This window comes from Arachis ipaensis, chromosome B5 (genome assembly GCF_059453495.1).
Source record: "Arachis ipaensis isolate K30076 ecotype BB chromosome B5, ASM5945349v1, whole genome shotgun sequence".
Lineage (NCBI taxonomy): Eukaryota > Viridiplantae > Streptophyta > Magnoliopsida > Fabales > Fabaceae > Arachis > Arachis ipaensis.
The window spans coordinates 109,201,956-109,219,923 of NC_142440.1; the positions used below are offsets into that span (position 1 = coordinate 109,201,956).

The 17,968-nt window shown below is 38.3% G+C and overlaps 1 non-coding gene across 1 annotated transcript; it reads left to right on the forward strand.

Moving 5' to 3' along the window:
• Positions 1-396: 396 nt before the first annotated feature.
• Positions 397-500, forward strand: LOC148565334 (small nucleolar RNA R71). Its single transcript, XR_015885578.1, has one exon. It is a non-coding gene; the product is annotated as a small nucleolar RNA R71 (small nucleolar RNA).
• The last annotated feature ends 17,468 nt before the right edge of the window (positions 501-17,968 follow it).

A 17,968-nucleotide genomic window follows, 5' to 3' on the forward strand; every position in this document is an offset into this window, starting at 1 on the left:
TCACCCATGTAATTCACCTTTGCTATTGCAGGGTTCTCAGGATCATAAGCTTCTTCTTCAGAATATGCCTCTTTAGTACTGTTGGATGATTCATTCAATCCATTTAGACTCTGAGAGATCATACTGACTTGATGAGTCAATATTTTGTTCTGAGCCAATATGGCATTCAGACTATCAATTTCAAGAACTCCCTTTCTTTGAGGCGTCCCATTACTTACAAGATTCCTCTCAGAAGTGTACATGAACTGGTTATTAGCAACCATGTCAATGAGTTCTTGATCTTCTGTAGCCATTTTCTTTAGGTGAATGGATCCACCTGTAGAATGGTCCAATGACATTTTAGATAATTCAGACAGACCATCATAGAATATATCCAGGATGGTCCATTCTGAAAGCATGTCAAAATGACACTTTTTGGTCGGTTCCTTGTATCTCTCCCAAGCTTCATAGAGGGATTCACCTTCTTTCTGTCTGAAGGTTTGAACATCCACTCTAAGCTTGCTAAGCTTTTGAGGAGGAAAGAACTTGGCTAAGAAAGCCATGACCAGCTTATCCCAAGAGTTCAGGCTATCCTTAGGTTGAGAGTCCAACCATATTCTAGCTCTGTCTCTTACAGCAAACGGGAAAAGCATGGGGCTGTAAACCTCGGGATCAACCCCATTGGTCTTAATAGTATCACAGATTTATAAGAATTCAGTTAAGAGCTGAAAAGGATCTTCTGATGGAAGTCCATAAAACTTGCAGTTCTGTTGCATCAGAGAAACTAATTGAGGTTTCAGCTCAAAGTTGTTTGCTCCAATGGCAGGGATTGAGATACTTCTTCCATGTAAATTGGAATTTGGTGCAGTGAAGTCACCAAGCATCTTCCTTGCATTGTTATTATTTTCGGCCATGTCTCCTTCTTTTTCAAAAATTTCTGTCAGATTTTCTCCAGAGAGTTGTGCTTTAGCTTTCCTTAGCTTCCTCTTCAGAGTCCTTTCAGGTTCAGGATCAGCTTCAACAAGAATGTTCTTGTCCTTGTTCCTGCTCATATGAAAAAGAAGAAAACAGAAAATATGGAATCTTCTATGTCACAGTATAGACATTCCTTTATGTGAGTAGAAGAGAAGAATAAAAGAAGGGGAAGAGAAAAACTCGAACATAGAGAGGAAGATGGTGTTCGAATTTTGGGTGGAAGAGAAGTGTTAGTAGATGAATAATTAAATAGAAGGAGATGAGAGATGAGAGAATTAGAAAATTAATAAAAATAAATAAAAAAAATAATTTTTTTGTTTTTAATTTAAAATCAAAGTTATAATTCGAAAATTAAAAGGAAAAATGAAATTAAATGAAATTAAAGTTTAAAACAATTAGTTAATTAAAAAGAAATTTTGAAAAAGAGGGAAGGGATTTTCGAAAATTAGAAAGAGAGAGTTAGTTAGGTAGTTTTGAAAAATATAAGAATCAAACAAAAAGATAAGATTGATTGAAAAAGATTTGAAACTTAATTTTTTTGAAAAGATAAGAACTTAGAAAAGAAGTTAGAAAAGATTTTAAAATTGATTTTGAAAAAGCTGTGATTGAAATTTTTTTTGAAAAAGATTTGAAAAAGAAATTTAAAAAAAAAGATTTGATTTTGAAAATTAAAGTTGATTACTTGACTAACAAAAAACAAAAAGATATGATTTTAAAATTTAAAGATTGGACCTTTCTTAATAGGCAAGTAACAAACTTAAAAATTTTTGAATCAATCACATTAATTGTTAGTAAAGATTTTGAAATTATGAAATAAAATAAGAAAAAGATTTTTGAAAATCAATTTGAAATTTTCGAAAATCATAAAAGAAAAATGAAAAAGATTTGATTTTTGAAAAAGATTTGAAAAAGATAGAATTTTTAAATTGAAAATTTGATTTGACTCATAAGAAACAACTAGATTTTAAAAAGTTTTGAAAAAGTCAACTCAAATTTTCAAAATTTATGAGTGAAATAAGAGAAAGATATATATATATATATATTTAATGATGAGAGAGAAAAACATCAAAAAGACTCAATGCATGAAAATTTTGGATCAAAACAAATGATGCATGCAAGAACACTATGAATGTCAAGATGAACACCAAGAACACTTTGAAGATCAAGATAAACATCAAGACTTATTTTTGAAAATTTTTAAGAAAAGAAAAATATGCAAGACACCAAACTTAGAGATTTTTTATGTTTAGACACTATGAATGAAAAAATGCATATGAAAAATAACGAAAGACACAAAACAAGAAAATATGAAGATCAAACAAGAAAACTTGTCAAGAACAACTTGAAGATCATGAAGAACACATGCATGAGTGTTTCTAAAAAATGCACAAATTTTAAAAACATGCAATTGACACCAAACTTAAAAACTGACATAGGATTCAAGCAAGAAACACAAAAATTATTTTTGATTTTATGATTTTATATTTTTTTTTGGATTTTTCGAAAATTATTTTGGAAAAACGAAAAAGAAAATTTTTTTTTGTATTATTTTTGAAAATAAGAAATAAAAAGCTTAAAAATAAAATAAAATTACCTAATCTAAGCAACAAGATGAACCGTTAGTTGTCCAAACTCGAACAATCCCCGGCAACGGCGCCAAAAACTTGGTGCGCAGAAATTGTGACGGTTCATTCCTTGGTAACGACACTGAAAACTTTATACGCACGTTCATAATCTTAGTTCTTTGTCACAACTTCGCACAACTAACCAGCAAGTGCACTAGGTCGTCCAAGTAATAAACCTTACGTGAGTAAGGGTCGATCCCACGGAGATTGTCGGCTTGAAGCAAGCTATGGTCACCTTGTAAATCTCAGTCAGGAGGATTCAATTGATTATGGAGATTTAATAATTAAAAGATAAATAAAATGTAAATTAAAGATAGAGATACTTATGTAATTCATTGGTGAGAATTTCAGATAAGCGTATGAAGATGCTTGTTCCTCCTGAACCTCTGCTTTCCTATTGTCTTCATCCAATCATTCATACTCTTTTCTATGGCAAGTTGTGTGTTAGGCATCACCGTTGTCAATGGCTACATCCTGTCCTCTCGGTGAAAATGGTCCAATGCGCTGTGGCTAATCATCTGTCGGTTCTCGATCATACTGGAATAGGATCCATTGATCCTTTTGCGTCTGTCACTATGCCCAGCACTTGCGAGTTTGAAGCTTGTCGCAGCCATCCCTTCCCAGATCCTACTCGGAATACCACAGACAAGGTTTAGGCTTTCCGGATCTCAAGAATGGCCGTCCATGGATTCTAACTTATACCACGAAGACTCTGATTAAGGAATCCCAGAGATACTCATTCAATGTTAGGTAGAACGAAAGTGGTTGTCAGACACGCGTTCATAGGTTGGGAATGATGATGACTGTCATGATCATCACATTCATATTGAGGTGCGAATGAATATCTTAGAATCGAAATAAGCTTGAATTGAATAGAAAAACAATAGTACTTTGTATTAATTCATGAGGAACAGCAGAGCTCCACACCTTAATCTATGGTGTGTAGAAACTCTACCGTTAAAAATACATAAGAGAAAAGTCCAGGCATGGCCGAATGGCCAGCCCCCATAAAGGTCTAAGATAGCATAAAACTGATCAAAGATGATCCGAAGAAATAAATACAATAGTAAAAAGTCCTACTTATACTAAACTAGTTACTAGGGTTTACAGAAATGAGTAAATGATGCAGAAATCCACTTCTAGGGCCCACTTGGTGTGTGCTTGTAACCTGTTTCTGGCATTAACCTCCAGAATGCAACATGGAACTGGCGTTGAACGCCAGTTTGCGTCATCTAAACGCGAGCAAAGTATGGACTATTATATATTGCTGGAAAGCCCTGGATGTCTAGTTTCCAACGCAATTGAGAGCGTGCCATTTGGAGTTCTGTAGCTCCAGAAAATCCATTTTGAGTGCAGAGAGGTCAGAATCCAACAGCATCTGCAATCCTTCTTCAACCTCTGAATCTGATTTTTGCTAGGTCCCTCAATTTCAGACAAAAATTACTTGAAATCATAGTAAAACACACAAACTTATAGTAAAGTCCAGAAATGTAATTTTTATTTAAAAACTAATAAAAATATACTGAAAACTAACTAAATCATACTAAAAACTATGTAAAAACAATGCCAAAAAGCATATAAATTATCCGCTCATCAATGAGCTTCTTGAGGAGGAATATCTTTAGCAGATTTGGAGTTCCAAGAGCCCTCATTAGTGATGGAGGAACACACTTCTGCAACAGGCAACTTGAAGCACTCCTCTCTAAATATGGAGTGAAGCACAAAATGGCAACTCCATACCATCCACAGACCAACGGACAAGCTGAGATTTCAAACAGAGAGCTCAAAAGAATTCTCGAAAAAACTGTTGGCAACTCAAGAAAGGATTCATCTAAAAAGCTGGATGATGCATTATGGGTCTACAGGACAGCCTTCAAAACACCTACTGGGATGTCTCCATACCAACTGATGTTTGGCAAGGCTTGTCTCTTACTAGTTGAGCTTAAACATAGAGCATTCTGGGCTCTAAAAATGTTGAATTTTGATGATCAAGCTGCTGGAGAAAGGAGGCTAATGCAATTCAATGAGTTGGAGGAATTTAGAAATCAAGCCTATGACAATGCAAAGATTTACAAGGAAAACACAAAGAGGTGGCATGATCAAAAGATAGCAAGGAGAGAGTTCATAGAAGGACAAAAAGTGCTACTATATAATTCAAGACTCAAGTTCTTCCCAGGAAGCTTAAGTCTCGATGGTCTGGACCCTTCACCATCCTCAAAGTATCACCTTATGGTCATGTAGAGCTCATGGAGGACAAAACACAAAGAACTTTCACTGTGAATGGCCATAGACTCAAGCATTACTTGGAAGACTCACTGGATGAGAAGAGAGCGAGCTACCATCTCAGCTAAAGAAGGAAGAACGTCAAGCTAATGACGCTAAAGAAGCGCTAGTTGGGAGGCACCCCAACACTTTATATCCTTTTGATTTACTGCTTTCTTAGAAGTAGCTTAAAATTTGTCAACTTAGGTAGTTTAAATCTCATTTTAATGTTGTTGTTTCATTGCTTTTTAAAGGTAGATTGTAGGTGGTAGATTAGGAAGTTTAAATATCAGCTTTGGTAGTTAGAAAATCTTCAATCTGTTTTCTTTTCTCTGGAAGAGCAATTTGATGAATACATTTACTGAGGATGAGTAATTGGGCTGAGAACTAGCTAAAAAGCTAAGTTTGGTGTGGTCACCAACCTACTTAATATAGGCTTACAACCATTTGAACAAATTAAATTTTGAGAAGTAAGCCCAGAGATTAAGTTTGGTGTGGCCATCACCATACGAAGATCACCTAGCAAGCCCAATACCGTCCAAGTTGAAAGCATTTAATCAGTTGGTACGTGCATGAAAGTTGGTTTTAAATGTGTACGGAAGGGGTTGGAAGCAAAAGAATGTGAAGGGATTAAATTTAATTCACCCTTATGAACACATTAAAAACCCAATGACGACCCAAATTTATTAGATGTAATGGGATTAAGTTTGGTGTCCCAAGGGACACTCATCAATTACAATTTCATTTGCTCATAATAAAAGGAATGTGAAGGATTCTTTTGTCATTACTGATGGGGTTTCGGTTTTATTTTTCAGGAGAGAAAATGGGGCCCATATGATTGATCGATCATCAAGAAGAGAGTCAAAGTGTACTTGCACTTTGGAACTCAATACATGCAGGAAGAAAAGTGGGATAAGGATTAGCGCCTCTTCCCACGCTAGGCGCTACTCCCCAAGTGGGAAAACATTGAATTGCTTTCACTTCCCACCATTCAGACCACACCTTCCAACCCTATAAAAACCCCTTACTTTTTCCCACCTCTCCCCCCACTTCAAACCCTAACTACACACACAAAAAGACCCCCACAATTCCTTCCTTCTTCTTGTTTCTTTCCTCTCTTCTTTACCTTTCTTCTTTTACTTAATTAGGGACAATCAAGTCCTAAGTTTGGTGTCGGAGCAAAACTGTGTTTGGCTTGCTCTCTTGCAACTTTCTTCAACTTTCTTTAACCCTCAAACACCCTTTTATATATCCTAATGGCACCACCAAGAGCCGCATCATCAAATAAGAGAAAGACTAAGGAACCAACCTCAGGATCTTCAGGCCACAATGAACACAAGTTCCTCTCTTTATTCAACCAAAACCAATTTTATGGTTGGGTGAGTGAGAGGCAAATCATCCCAAAGGTTGGCTTCTAATTGGGAAGGAATGAACACCCTGAGATCAACAGGGAAATCAACAACAGAGGGTGGGCACTCTTGTGCAACCCACCAAGGAAAGTGGTGGAAAGCTTGGTTAGAGAGTTCTACGCCAATGCTATTCCTTAGCCAAGGCAACCCTATGGCTATCTTAACTATGTTAGGGGGAAAATCATTGACTACAGCCCCTCCAACATAGAGAGAATGCTCATGGTGAAGCAAACAAGCTCTACTCAGAGCTATGATGAAAGAATAAAGCAAGAAGACCCAGGATATGATGAAATCCTCAATGGGATTTGTGTGTTGAATGTGCAGTGGATAAATAACAAAGATGGGAGACCCAACTAGCTGAGAAGAAGAGATTTGAGCCCCCAAGCTAGAGGTTGGCTAGACTTTGTGAGAAGATCTCTCAACCCTACTTCAAACACTTCTGAGGTTACAGTGGAAAGGGCTGTGCTCATATACAGCATCATGAAAGGTGAGAATGTGAATGTTGGGAAAATGATAGCCAACAATATCAACAGGGTGCTGAAAAGCACCAAGGATAGCACAAGGTTGGCCTTCCCCAGCATTATTCAGAGGCTATGTGATGAAGCAGGGGTTGAGAAGATTATTGATGAGGTGCTGGTAGAACAAGACAAGCCCGTAACTGCCAAGAAGATGGCCAAAGTGGTGGCTATCAACCCACTTGAGAGGAGAAGGGAGCATAGAGGACATGCTCATGTGCCACAAGGGCAACCACAACAAGAAGAAGAGCAACCATATTACCTAGCACTTCAACCACCACCATACTAACAATATTAACAATTTCCTGAAGGTTTCAACTGGGAGCAAGTGCAAGGAGATATACACCAAATGAAGGGAGATATACATCATCTGAGAGAAGATATCAACCAACTCAAAGAACAACAACAATGGGACCAAGTGAATCAGAACATACAACAACTCCAAGGGAGTTTGGAGCACAAGAGGACGGAGCAGCAAGAGCAGTTCGACTGGGGAGAGATGCAAAGTGCACTCAACAAGATAGTGGAGCAAAATAAATGGCAGCAGAGGAACCTTGCTGAGTTCAGAAATCTCTATGATGCCAAAACTATTTCAAAGAGGCAATATGATATCAACACAGAAGCGAAGCTGAATCACTTGTGTAATGTTGTGGCTGCCTTAAACCCTGGATACCCAACATTCATGCAAGGAATGGAGGAGTTGAGTGCAAGACAAGAGGAAATTTTGGCCAAGCACAAGGAAGATGAAAGAAATTACATGAGGAGGCTAGGATTCTGGAAGCCCAAAGATACAAAGGCACAAGAGGGATCCTCCAAAAAGGATGATGATGACTCCTCCCCCTCCAAAAAGAAAGACAAAGGAAAGGGGCCAATGAACTGAAGCTGCTCAAGGTTGTTGAGTTCCATGGTTGACACTCTCAAATTTCTGAATTTTTGTTTAGTTTCTTTGTGTTTTAATTTCTGTTTGAGAATAAGTTGCAATGCTAGGATAGTTTATGTTTGATGCTTAGTTTTCTTTATAAATACCCTAAAGTCTTTTATGAGTCCTTTGAATTACAAGAAAGAAAATGCAATGTTAGTTAAAGTTCATCCACATCAATAAAAGATTAGTTTGTTTCCATAAGAGTTATTGTGAGTTGTTACAAAAACAAGAGCAAAAGAGACTAAGACCAATTGGGACTGTTCAAAAAAAAAAAAACTAAGAGATAAGGAACTAAGTGTAAAACCTTGAATGAACTGGAAAGAAAATGAGTCATGAAAAAACAACTAGGCTTAGAAAGTATGACAAGTAAAAGCTAAGGGGTGTCCCTTGAATATCTATAGAGCCAAGAAGTAGTAAGCAATAAAGACCCAAGGCTCTGAGCATCAACTACTAGGATGGAAAGAAACACTAAAAAACTCAAAAGAGTTGGAAAACCTAGTAGATACTTGTGGTAAAAATGTATCAAGAAGAGGCCTGGGCAAGTAAATTCTTATGGGTGTTTCAACACCTAGTACCCTAAAGCCAACTGGTTTGGGAGTGCTAATTGAAAGCCTAACTAAAAGGTTGTCTTGAGACAAATCATTTAAAGTCGTGGTCAATGAAAAAGACAAAGTGAAAAGGAAAGAACAACCAAAAGAGAATGAAATAACTCTTGCTACTTCAAGGTGACAATCAATAAAAATGGCCCCTGAAGCTTATACTTGAAAGAACCCTCAAGGATCTAGAAGTTCTTTGTGACATTGAAATAAAAATATTCATGTGTTAAACACTTAGCCTCTTCCTTAGTAATATGTGCATCCATTCAAGGTCAAGTCACAATTCATTCAAGAACCACTCATATTGATTTGCTTGGGACAAGCAAAGCTTAAGTTTGGTGTTGTGATGACTTGCATCATTTACCCTTTTTCTTTGCATAAAAAGGACCATAAAAGAGCAGAATCTCATTTGATCATTGCAATTCATGAACTATTTGATGAACATTTTGGTACATTGCTTTGAAATGAGTTTGTGCTGAATTTCAAGTGAAAAAGAGCAACAAAAGGGGAAGAAAACAACAAAACAAGCTGGGCGTGTGAAACTGGCGTGCCACTTCGAACAAACGCCACAAAAATATATGGGCGTGGCACCCCAGGAGCTGAGCGTGGCACGCCAGCACTAAATTCCAGAAAGGATCCTCAAGCTCTCTATACGGGCGTGCCACACCCTGTTCTTGGACTTGGCACACCAGTTATGATTTCCAAAGGAGCATGATTGAAGAAATTCTATGGGCGTGGCACGCCAGAAGCTGGGCGTGGCACGCCAACACAGTTTTCCAGAAAGGACTCCCAAAACTTTTACATGGGCGTGGCACGCCAAGAGCTTGGCATGGCACGCCAGTGTAAGCTTCCAGAGAGCAAGGATGAAGGCCACAAAAGGGGCGTGATACTTGGTATCAAAGGCGTGGCATGCCAGCTTCAAATTGTCACTTTGGCGTGCCACTTGAAGAGCCAGGCGTGGCACGCCAAGTTAAAAAGAATCACACTAAAGGGGCATGCCACTTGAGCATCAAGGCGTGGCACGCCAGTACAAGTTTCCAGAGAGCAATATTAAAGACCCAAAAGGCTGGGTATGCCACTTCATATCGAAGGCGTGGCACGCCAGCTTCGAATCATCACTTTGGCGTGCAACTTGAAGAACCAGGCGTGGCACGCCAAGCTAAAAAGAGCCACATTGAGGTGGGCGTGCCACTTGAGCATCAAGGCGTGACACGCCAGTACAAGTTTCCAGAGACGAGGTTGAAAGCCAAAATGCTGGGCGTGCTACTTGGTATCGAAGGCGTGGCACACCAGCTCTCAATTGTCACTTGGGCGTGCCACTTGAAGACCCAGACGTGGCACGCCAACACTCAAAGAGACCAAAGCAAAGATGGGCGTGCCACTTGGTATCGAAGGCGTGGCACGCCAAGCTCTCATCCTCACTTAGGCGTGCCACTTGAGCATTCAGGCGTGGCACGCCAATGATATAAAGGGCCAAAGCAAAGACTGGGCGTGCCACTTGGTGTCGAAGGTGTGGCACGCCAACTCCAGATTTTCATTTGGCCATGCCACTTGAAGGCCCAGTCGTGGCACACCAGCTACTGGATCAAAGAGGAATGCTGGGTGTGGCACGCCAGACCCTGGGCGTGCCACGCTAGTTCAATTGGCCAGAGAGAAGAATCAATCACATATAATGGGCGTGGCACTTTGGTTCGAAGGCGTGGCACGCCTGGCTAACACTAACACTTAAGAAGACCCTGGGCATGCCACTTGGGCTCGAAGGCGTGGCACGCCAGGGACATCAACATAGAGGGCGTGCCACTTGAAGAGCTTGGGGTGGCACGCCAAGCCAAATTAGAGGCTAGGCGTGGCACGCCACCTGAACACCACCCAAATGCCAGCCTGGAAGGTCACGTTTATTAAGTTTTTTTTTCCCTCCAAATTGTATTTTTCTTTTCTCTTTTGTATTTTCTTTATTCTAGTGATAGGAGTAGTATAACTAGCCCCTGAAAGTACTGAGAAAGGGGTTAAGCAATTGAGCTATTAGTTATAGTTAGATTTACTTTTCACTTTTTCATCTCTTCCATCTCTTGTACTTTTTTCTGAGCTTTGGGTAGCTAAATTCCCTCTCATTGAGAGAGGGAGCTCTATTGTACTTGATAGATTAATGATAGTTAACTTCTTCTTCTCTTCATCTTCTCTTTGATTTGCTAGAAAGAATTTCATTTTAATGTTATTGTTCAATCATCTTAGAAAAGAGGTTGAATGCAAAATGGGTTTCATGGGAACCTTGGAAAAGGAAACATGAAACCATACTAGAAATTCCTTCTCACACTTGAGTAGGATCTGGGTTTTGGTGTTTGGATATGGTGACATATAATCCTCCATCTACTTGGACCTATGATGATGTGTGGTATAATCAGGGACCAAGCATATCTCTCTTTATGAGCAATTAGACCAAGGAATTGGCTATTGATCAAGATCTGAGAGATTAAGTCACCAAGGGATTGGGGCTCAATCAATCATGATTGCAAAGAGGTCAATGAGTTGCATGATTGAAGATGGGATGAGCTGGATTTAATCCAAAGAGAACAACATCTCCTAATCTCAATGAATTCCCCCTATTCTTATCTTCCACCTTCTTTATAGCTTTCTTTATATTCTGCAAATCCCCATTCCCATTTACTTTTGAGTCATTTATGTTTCTGTACTTTACATTATTGTCATTTCCGTTTCTGCACTTTACTGCTTATATTTACTTTTGAGCCATTTATGTTTCTGCCCATTTACAATTCTGCAATCACAATTTATTTTGCTTAGCTTAACTAATTCACCAATTAATTAAAGTGGATCAAATCTACCAATCTCTGTGGATACGATCCCACTCCACTGTGGGTTATTACTTGACGATAATTTTTGGTGCTCTTGCCAAAAGAACGGATTCATCATTTTTATATGGGGTGTGAATTCCAGTCCATCAAATACCTCTTGGGATGTACGCCCCAAGGGACTATCCAGGGTTCAATACCAAACATGTTGGGTTTTGGCTTATAACCGATATATGAGCTCATTGGCCTTAGGGTATGCATGCCTCATTTGTATTTATTTGTATTGATTAGGTGTGCATCTTGTATTTGGCTTGCCTTATTGAATAATTATATCTGTATGCTATTTGAGCTAACTGCTTTATCTATTCTCTCTATTTGTGTATTCTTTGTATTGTTTTGTATGTGTTTGAGCAATTGAGAGATTCTTTATTGTAGCGGTGGTGACGCTAAGGGTTGTTCTTGATGTGATGTGGTGATTGGAATGTTGTGGAAAACTGAGAATAAATAGATATATTAGAATCTCTTAGGTAAGTTGCCCTTTTTTGGTTTAGTCAGAAACCTAGGCTTGGATCAATAAAATTTTGAAAATTAAGGTTGCTTAGAGAGTTCCTATTACCTTATATTTTATCGATTCGACACTTTTACCCTACTGGAAACCCGGTGGTTTGGGTTCTCACCTATATATTACTTTTGTTTTTTCGATGCAGGTCCAGTGCTCCTCAATGAGCAGAAGTTTTATCTGAAAGATGGCAAAGAAGACTTTTTGCTTCTGTTTTGATTTTAGATTCTCTCCTACTTTTGGAAAAACTTATATGATGTATTTATTTTGAATATTTGCCTATAGAGGATTTTGATGTATATGTGGAGAGAGAGGTTATATATGTCAAACTATTTTACTATTGTAACTATAGCCGGCCTAATCTTCATAGGCCGAGACTAGTAGATATTTATATATACTTATAGATGTCTCTTTACCCTTATTCATTCTTCAAGCTTTTAATTATCTACCTTTTCCGACGTTCTTATGTATGTTATCGAGTGTGACCGATTGGCGAATTATCTTTTTATCTGGGGTGTAAATCTCTTTACAAGTTTCTAGCTTAATATATTTTTCTATACATAAGTATTTATATCTCATCCTTGCATCGTAGCACCAAACCCTCATTGATTTATGACTTAAGCATAAGTCCTTGAAGTGGAAGGTGTTACATCAGTGATGCATATTGCATCATGAGTTGTTTTTGTTGGTTCATTTCATATAGAAAGTCAATAAACTATGCTCAATTATGAAGTGTTTTGTGCTTTAATTGAATATTGCTTTGATTGCTTTGTGTTCCGAGGGTTACCTGAAACGTTGAGTTCGGACCGGTGTGAGGTTCGGGTTTCCTTCGAGTGTTGATCTCTGATCCACCAGTGTTAAGGTGCCGCCTATCCGAGCTCCTCCTGAGGGGTGGGGTGGTAGTACCTGCAAGAGACTCCGATGCTTAAGTTAGCAAGGGCTTTAGGCAGGTTTTTAGTAGAGTTGGAGTATGAGTTATACCTTGGAGCTATAGCATATATATAGTAGAGTTGGATGACCTACTTTGGGAGGGGGGGAGGATCTTTATCTTATCTTATATCCTTTGGTAGGATCTTATCTCTTTGGTAACCGCCTTCTAGTGGGCGGTGATCTTGCTGTATTGGTCCTCTTTGGGCCTTTTGATGGTTGTCTGACCTTCTTAAAAGAGGTCGGGGAAGGTGAGCGGGCTTTCCTTGAGTTCGGCCTTTTCACCTTTTGCCGGTCCGCCCTAAAGCTCGGGTCAGGGTATGAACAATGCCCTTGCTTGAGCTTCGATCCTTTTGAGTAGATTTCATCACATAAACCCACATTTATTCACCTAAATAGCATGCTTTTGTATTTTCTCTCTAAACTATGTCCAATTGTGAAAACATGCTATTTTGTGCCTAATTTAATCAATTTTATTCCACTTTCATTCCATTCGATGCCTTGATATGTTTGATGAGTGATTTCAGGTGTAATAGGTATGAATGGCTTGACAAGAGTGGAAGAGAAGCATGCAATTGGGAGAAAACATGAAAAAAACAAAGGAGAAAAGCATTTCAGAGTGTGCCTACGTGATAAACCCCATTTGTAGGGTTTATCTTGTGCTTAATTTAGGGGATTTTATGACCTTTTACCCACATTTATTCAATGAAATAGCATGGTTTCATGATTGTCTCCTATTTGTGCTTAAGTGTGAAAACATGCTTTTTAAGCCCTTAATTGTTTAATCTTGATTTATGTTTGATTCTATTAGATGCCTTGATATGTTTGTTAAGTGATTTCAGATTTAGGAGGCAAAGATTGGATCAAGGGAATGAAGGAAAAGCATGTAAAAATGGAGAACTCATGAAGAAATGAAGGAATTGCAAAAGCTGTCAAGCCGACCTCTTCGCACTTAATCGATCATAACTTGAGCTACAGAGGTCCAAATAATGCGGTTTCAGTTGCAGTAGAAAGCTAACATCCGGAGCTTTAAAATGATATAAGATTTACTATAGTTGCACTGCACATAGAGGCGCGCACATGCACGGTATGCGTACGCGCCGATGGTGGCACATGATTCACTTAATGCAACTCGTGGCCAGCGATTTTAGAAGCCTTGTGGGCTCAATCCAACTCATTTCTGATGCTATTTAAGCCAAGGATTAAAAGAGAATTAACATACTATTGATCATTAGTTTATTGTAGATTAGTTTTAGTGGGAAAGTTAGTTTTTAGAGAGGGAAGCTCTCACTTCTCTCTAGGATTAGGATTAGGTTAGATCTAGATTAGAATTTCTTAGATCTAGGATAATTTCATGTTTAAATTTACTTTTCCTTTATCAATTCTTGTTCCTCTTCTTCTCCTCTCTCTAATTTTGAATTTCAATTCCTGTAATTCTCTACTTTTATGTTGATGCACTTTTGTTCTTTTATTTTCTCTTTAATGCAATGCATGTTTTGATTTTCTTTATTGTTTTGCTATGTTGTTGTTTAATTGCTTGCAATTGAGTAGTGTAGATTTACTTTCCTTGCAATTTTACTATGCTTTCCTTTTTTTGCCTTCCAAGTGTTTGATGAAATACTTGGTTGGATTTTAGAGTAGAATTTTATGGTCTTGGCTTGGGAAGGTAACTTAGGAACTCTTGAGTTACTAATATCCAAGTGATTGACGATTGGGAGCCATTAACTCTAGATCTCACTAATTGAATTGGTGGAGAGCTAGGACTTATGGACTTAGATTGATATAGCTCATTTGACTTTCCCTTACTACTAGTTAGAGAATGACTTAATGGGATTGATCCTTGCCAATTCTCATGTTGTGGTTAGTGATTAAGATAGAGATCCTTGACCACCAATCCTTGCCAAGGCCCTTTTGTTAGTTGTTAGTTTATTTCCCTTGCCATTTACATTTCATGCCTCTTCTCTCAAAAATCCCAAAATACAACTCATAACCAATAACAAGGATACTTTATTGCAATTCCTAAGGAAACGACCCGAGGTTTAAATACTTCGGTTTATAGATTTTAGGGGTTTGTACTTGTGATAAACAAATTTTTGTATGAAAGGATTATTATTGGTTTAGAAACAATACTTGCAACGAGAATTCATTTGTGAATTCTAAACCGTCAAAAGACCTCTCATCAAAATGGTGCCTTTGCCGGGGAATTGTAATGGTGTTATGTTATTGATTATTGTACATATGTGAATATTGTGAATAGTTTGCTTGTTTGATTTAGTAGCTAGATTTTATCTCCTTGTTTTTGTGCCTTTTATTTTTGTCTTTGCTCTCATGAATTCTCTTACCTTGCTACTTCAAGGACAAGCGGATATGCAAAGGAACACCCTAGAGTTTGTGACTAACTTGACCACGGTAGTGCATACAGCCTACCAATACTTGAACACTCATGGTGCTCCCATAGCCACATGTGAAGAATCATTTGAAGATCATAGCATGAAGGAGAGATTGAAAACTCCGGTGGGAAATGAGGGATGTTATTTTGTATTGGAGCAACTAGAGGAAGCCATGATTGTTGAAGAAAAGGAAGAAGTGGTTGAAGATTTAGGAGATGTTGAGAGTCCATGGGAATGTAGCATCATGGAGCACTCTTCCAAGAAGCTTGATATTGATGTTGAGGAGGGTGTGAAACCTCCAAGGCATATCATAGTTGGAGACTTGAAAGAGGTTTATCAAGAGATGGATTCAATCGTCGATGAATTTCTATCTACAATGGAATCCTTTCCCATTGGACATGAAGTTGAAATTATAGAAGAACGTGCACAACCTTCCAAACCCTTGGTGAACAAGGAAGAAGAGAGTGAATCGGAAGAGAGCTACCAAGGGGAAAAAGTTGGCATGGTGTATATCGAAATTGAAGAATATGAAGAGGTTGATCAAGAGACGGATGCATTCATCAAGGAATTCCTATCTAAAATTGAATCACCTCCCATTAAGCAAGAAATCGAAGTTCTTGAAGACAACACCAAGCCAAGTGATAAAGGGGAAAAGGTTGAAATTGAAGAAGCTTGCGAAGAGGTGGAGATAGTCAAGGAAGGGCACAAGGGAGTGGAGCTTGCAAGATCATTAGGACCATCCCTTCCTAAGTCAGCATCCTACACAACATTCAAGTGGGTAAAATTCTTATCCTTAAGCTTTACTTTCTCACTTGAATATGGTTTGATTGAAAATGATGGTCAAATTAGAGCTCTTTGTGGAGTTAAAAGTAGAAGAGAGTTGTGTAGTGGTTGGAAACATCACTCTAAGTTCATGATGGTTGCATGCTCAAAGTTGTATAGTAATGATTGGTGGAGAATCAAATTGCATGGGTCTAGGAAGTTGTTTGGAAGCTTCTTTGAGAATTATAAGGTCATGCCACCCAATGGGAATTGATGAACAAAGGTAGAAATTGAATAAAGTTGTTAAGAGGTAGAGGTAGTCAAAGAAGACCACAAGGGAGTAGAGCTTACAAGCACATTGGAGATACCTCCCCCCAAGCCACCACCATCCATTCTTTCATTCAAGTGGGTAAATTTCTTATACTTAAGCTTTATTATTCCCCTTGAATATGGTTTGCTTGAGACGGATGGTCAACTTAGATATATTTGTTGCTTTAAGAGCAAAAGGGAGATGGCTAGTGGTTGGAAATATCATTCTAGGTGCATGATGGCTACACGTTCAAAGATTAATAGCAAGGGTTGGTGTAGAACTATATTGCTTGGGTCTAAGATGATGTTTGGTCACTTGAATAAGAATTCCAAAATTATGCCACACAAATGGAATAATGATAATCAACTCAAAGATGGGTGTAGAAACAAGATATGGGATCCCGGCATACATGAGGATCAACTTTGGGAGCCCATAGTCTATGAAGAACTCCATAAAAGCTTGGTAGAATTGAACTTGAAGAAGAGAGCTCATTGAAAATGCAAGCATTGGTGGATATTCAAGGATGGCTTGAAGCACAAGCCACCTTGATGGAGCTCCCCATAAGTCCAACTTAAGGACAATAAACAAAAGTGCTAGGTGGGAGACATCCCACCATGGTAACTTCTTTTTATTTTCTCTTTTTCTACATATTGGTAATTAGTTTAATTTCATGTTTTGTTTGATTTGTTGAGTTTGTTTGGTAGTTTAGTATGTTAAATAAGGTTTTATTGTGTTCTGGTAGTTGTTTGGAGGTTTGGAATGCTTGGATTCGTGCAAAAATATAGAAAAAAAATAGAGCACCATCCGCGCGTACGCGCACTGCGTGCGTATGCGTGCATCAAACATTTTCGCCTATCCGCGCGCACACGCCATGTACGCGTACGCGTGGATTGAGAAATTCCACCCCAAGCCAAAAACCAGAGAGTTGTGCGAACGCTGCGCTAGCATTGTGCCTTTGGCACAAAACCACTCACGCGTACGCTTACATGATGCGTACGCGCCACTCTCGAAATAAGCTATCGACATGGACGCGCCATGTACGCGTATGCGTCGCGTCCATTACACCACCATCCGTGCGCGCACGTCATGCGCGCATACGCGCGGATGTCCTTCCTTCACTACATTTCTTTTCTTCTCCTCTTTCCATTTCTTTTCTTCTCCTTTCTTCTTCCCTTCTTCTACCCCTCATCCAACACTCCCAAACACCATTGATAACTATTTATTTTAGTTAGTTAGTTAGTTAGTTAATTAGTTGGTTTTAGTTTAGTTTTCATTTTATTTTCTCTCTTTTCATTATAAGTGTTGGATTATTGATTTTGTTTACTACACATTGCTGCCTCTTATTGCCTAAATGCTATGTTAGCATGAATGTTTTTAAATATTCATTGTTGGATTCTATTGTTGAGGTTATATTTTGCTACTTGATTTTGAATTCTTCATGCTTAACTTTTGTGAATACCAAGTGAATGATATTGCCTTTAGAGCACTTAAACCTTTTGAATTGCATGATTTGGCCAACATGTAATTCCCATCCTTTTCTTCGATTAGGCAATTTCTTGATGGATGTTGAGCATTTATTTTAATGCATTGTGCTTCATGATCATATGCATCCATATGTTTATAGCTTGAATACTCTCATGCTTCTTTAATGCTTGTTTTACCTTACAAGTTTACTTAAAGCATCTCAAGCATACTAGAATGAGTAAAGTGCATGCTTCTTTAGTGACACAGCTTTTATACTAATGTGTGTTCTAAACCGCACAATTTAGAATTTACACACTTATTTGTCATTAATGTCACACTAATTCACTCACTCTATTCTAGTGGTTTTTATCTCATTCCAACAATGTATGCTTCCTTGCTTTGTATTTTCTTATCTTATGGTGTTATTTTCTATTTTTCATGAATGATGCACCGTAAGAAAAACCAG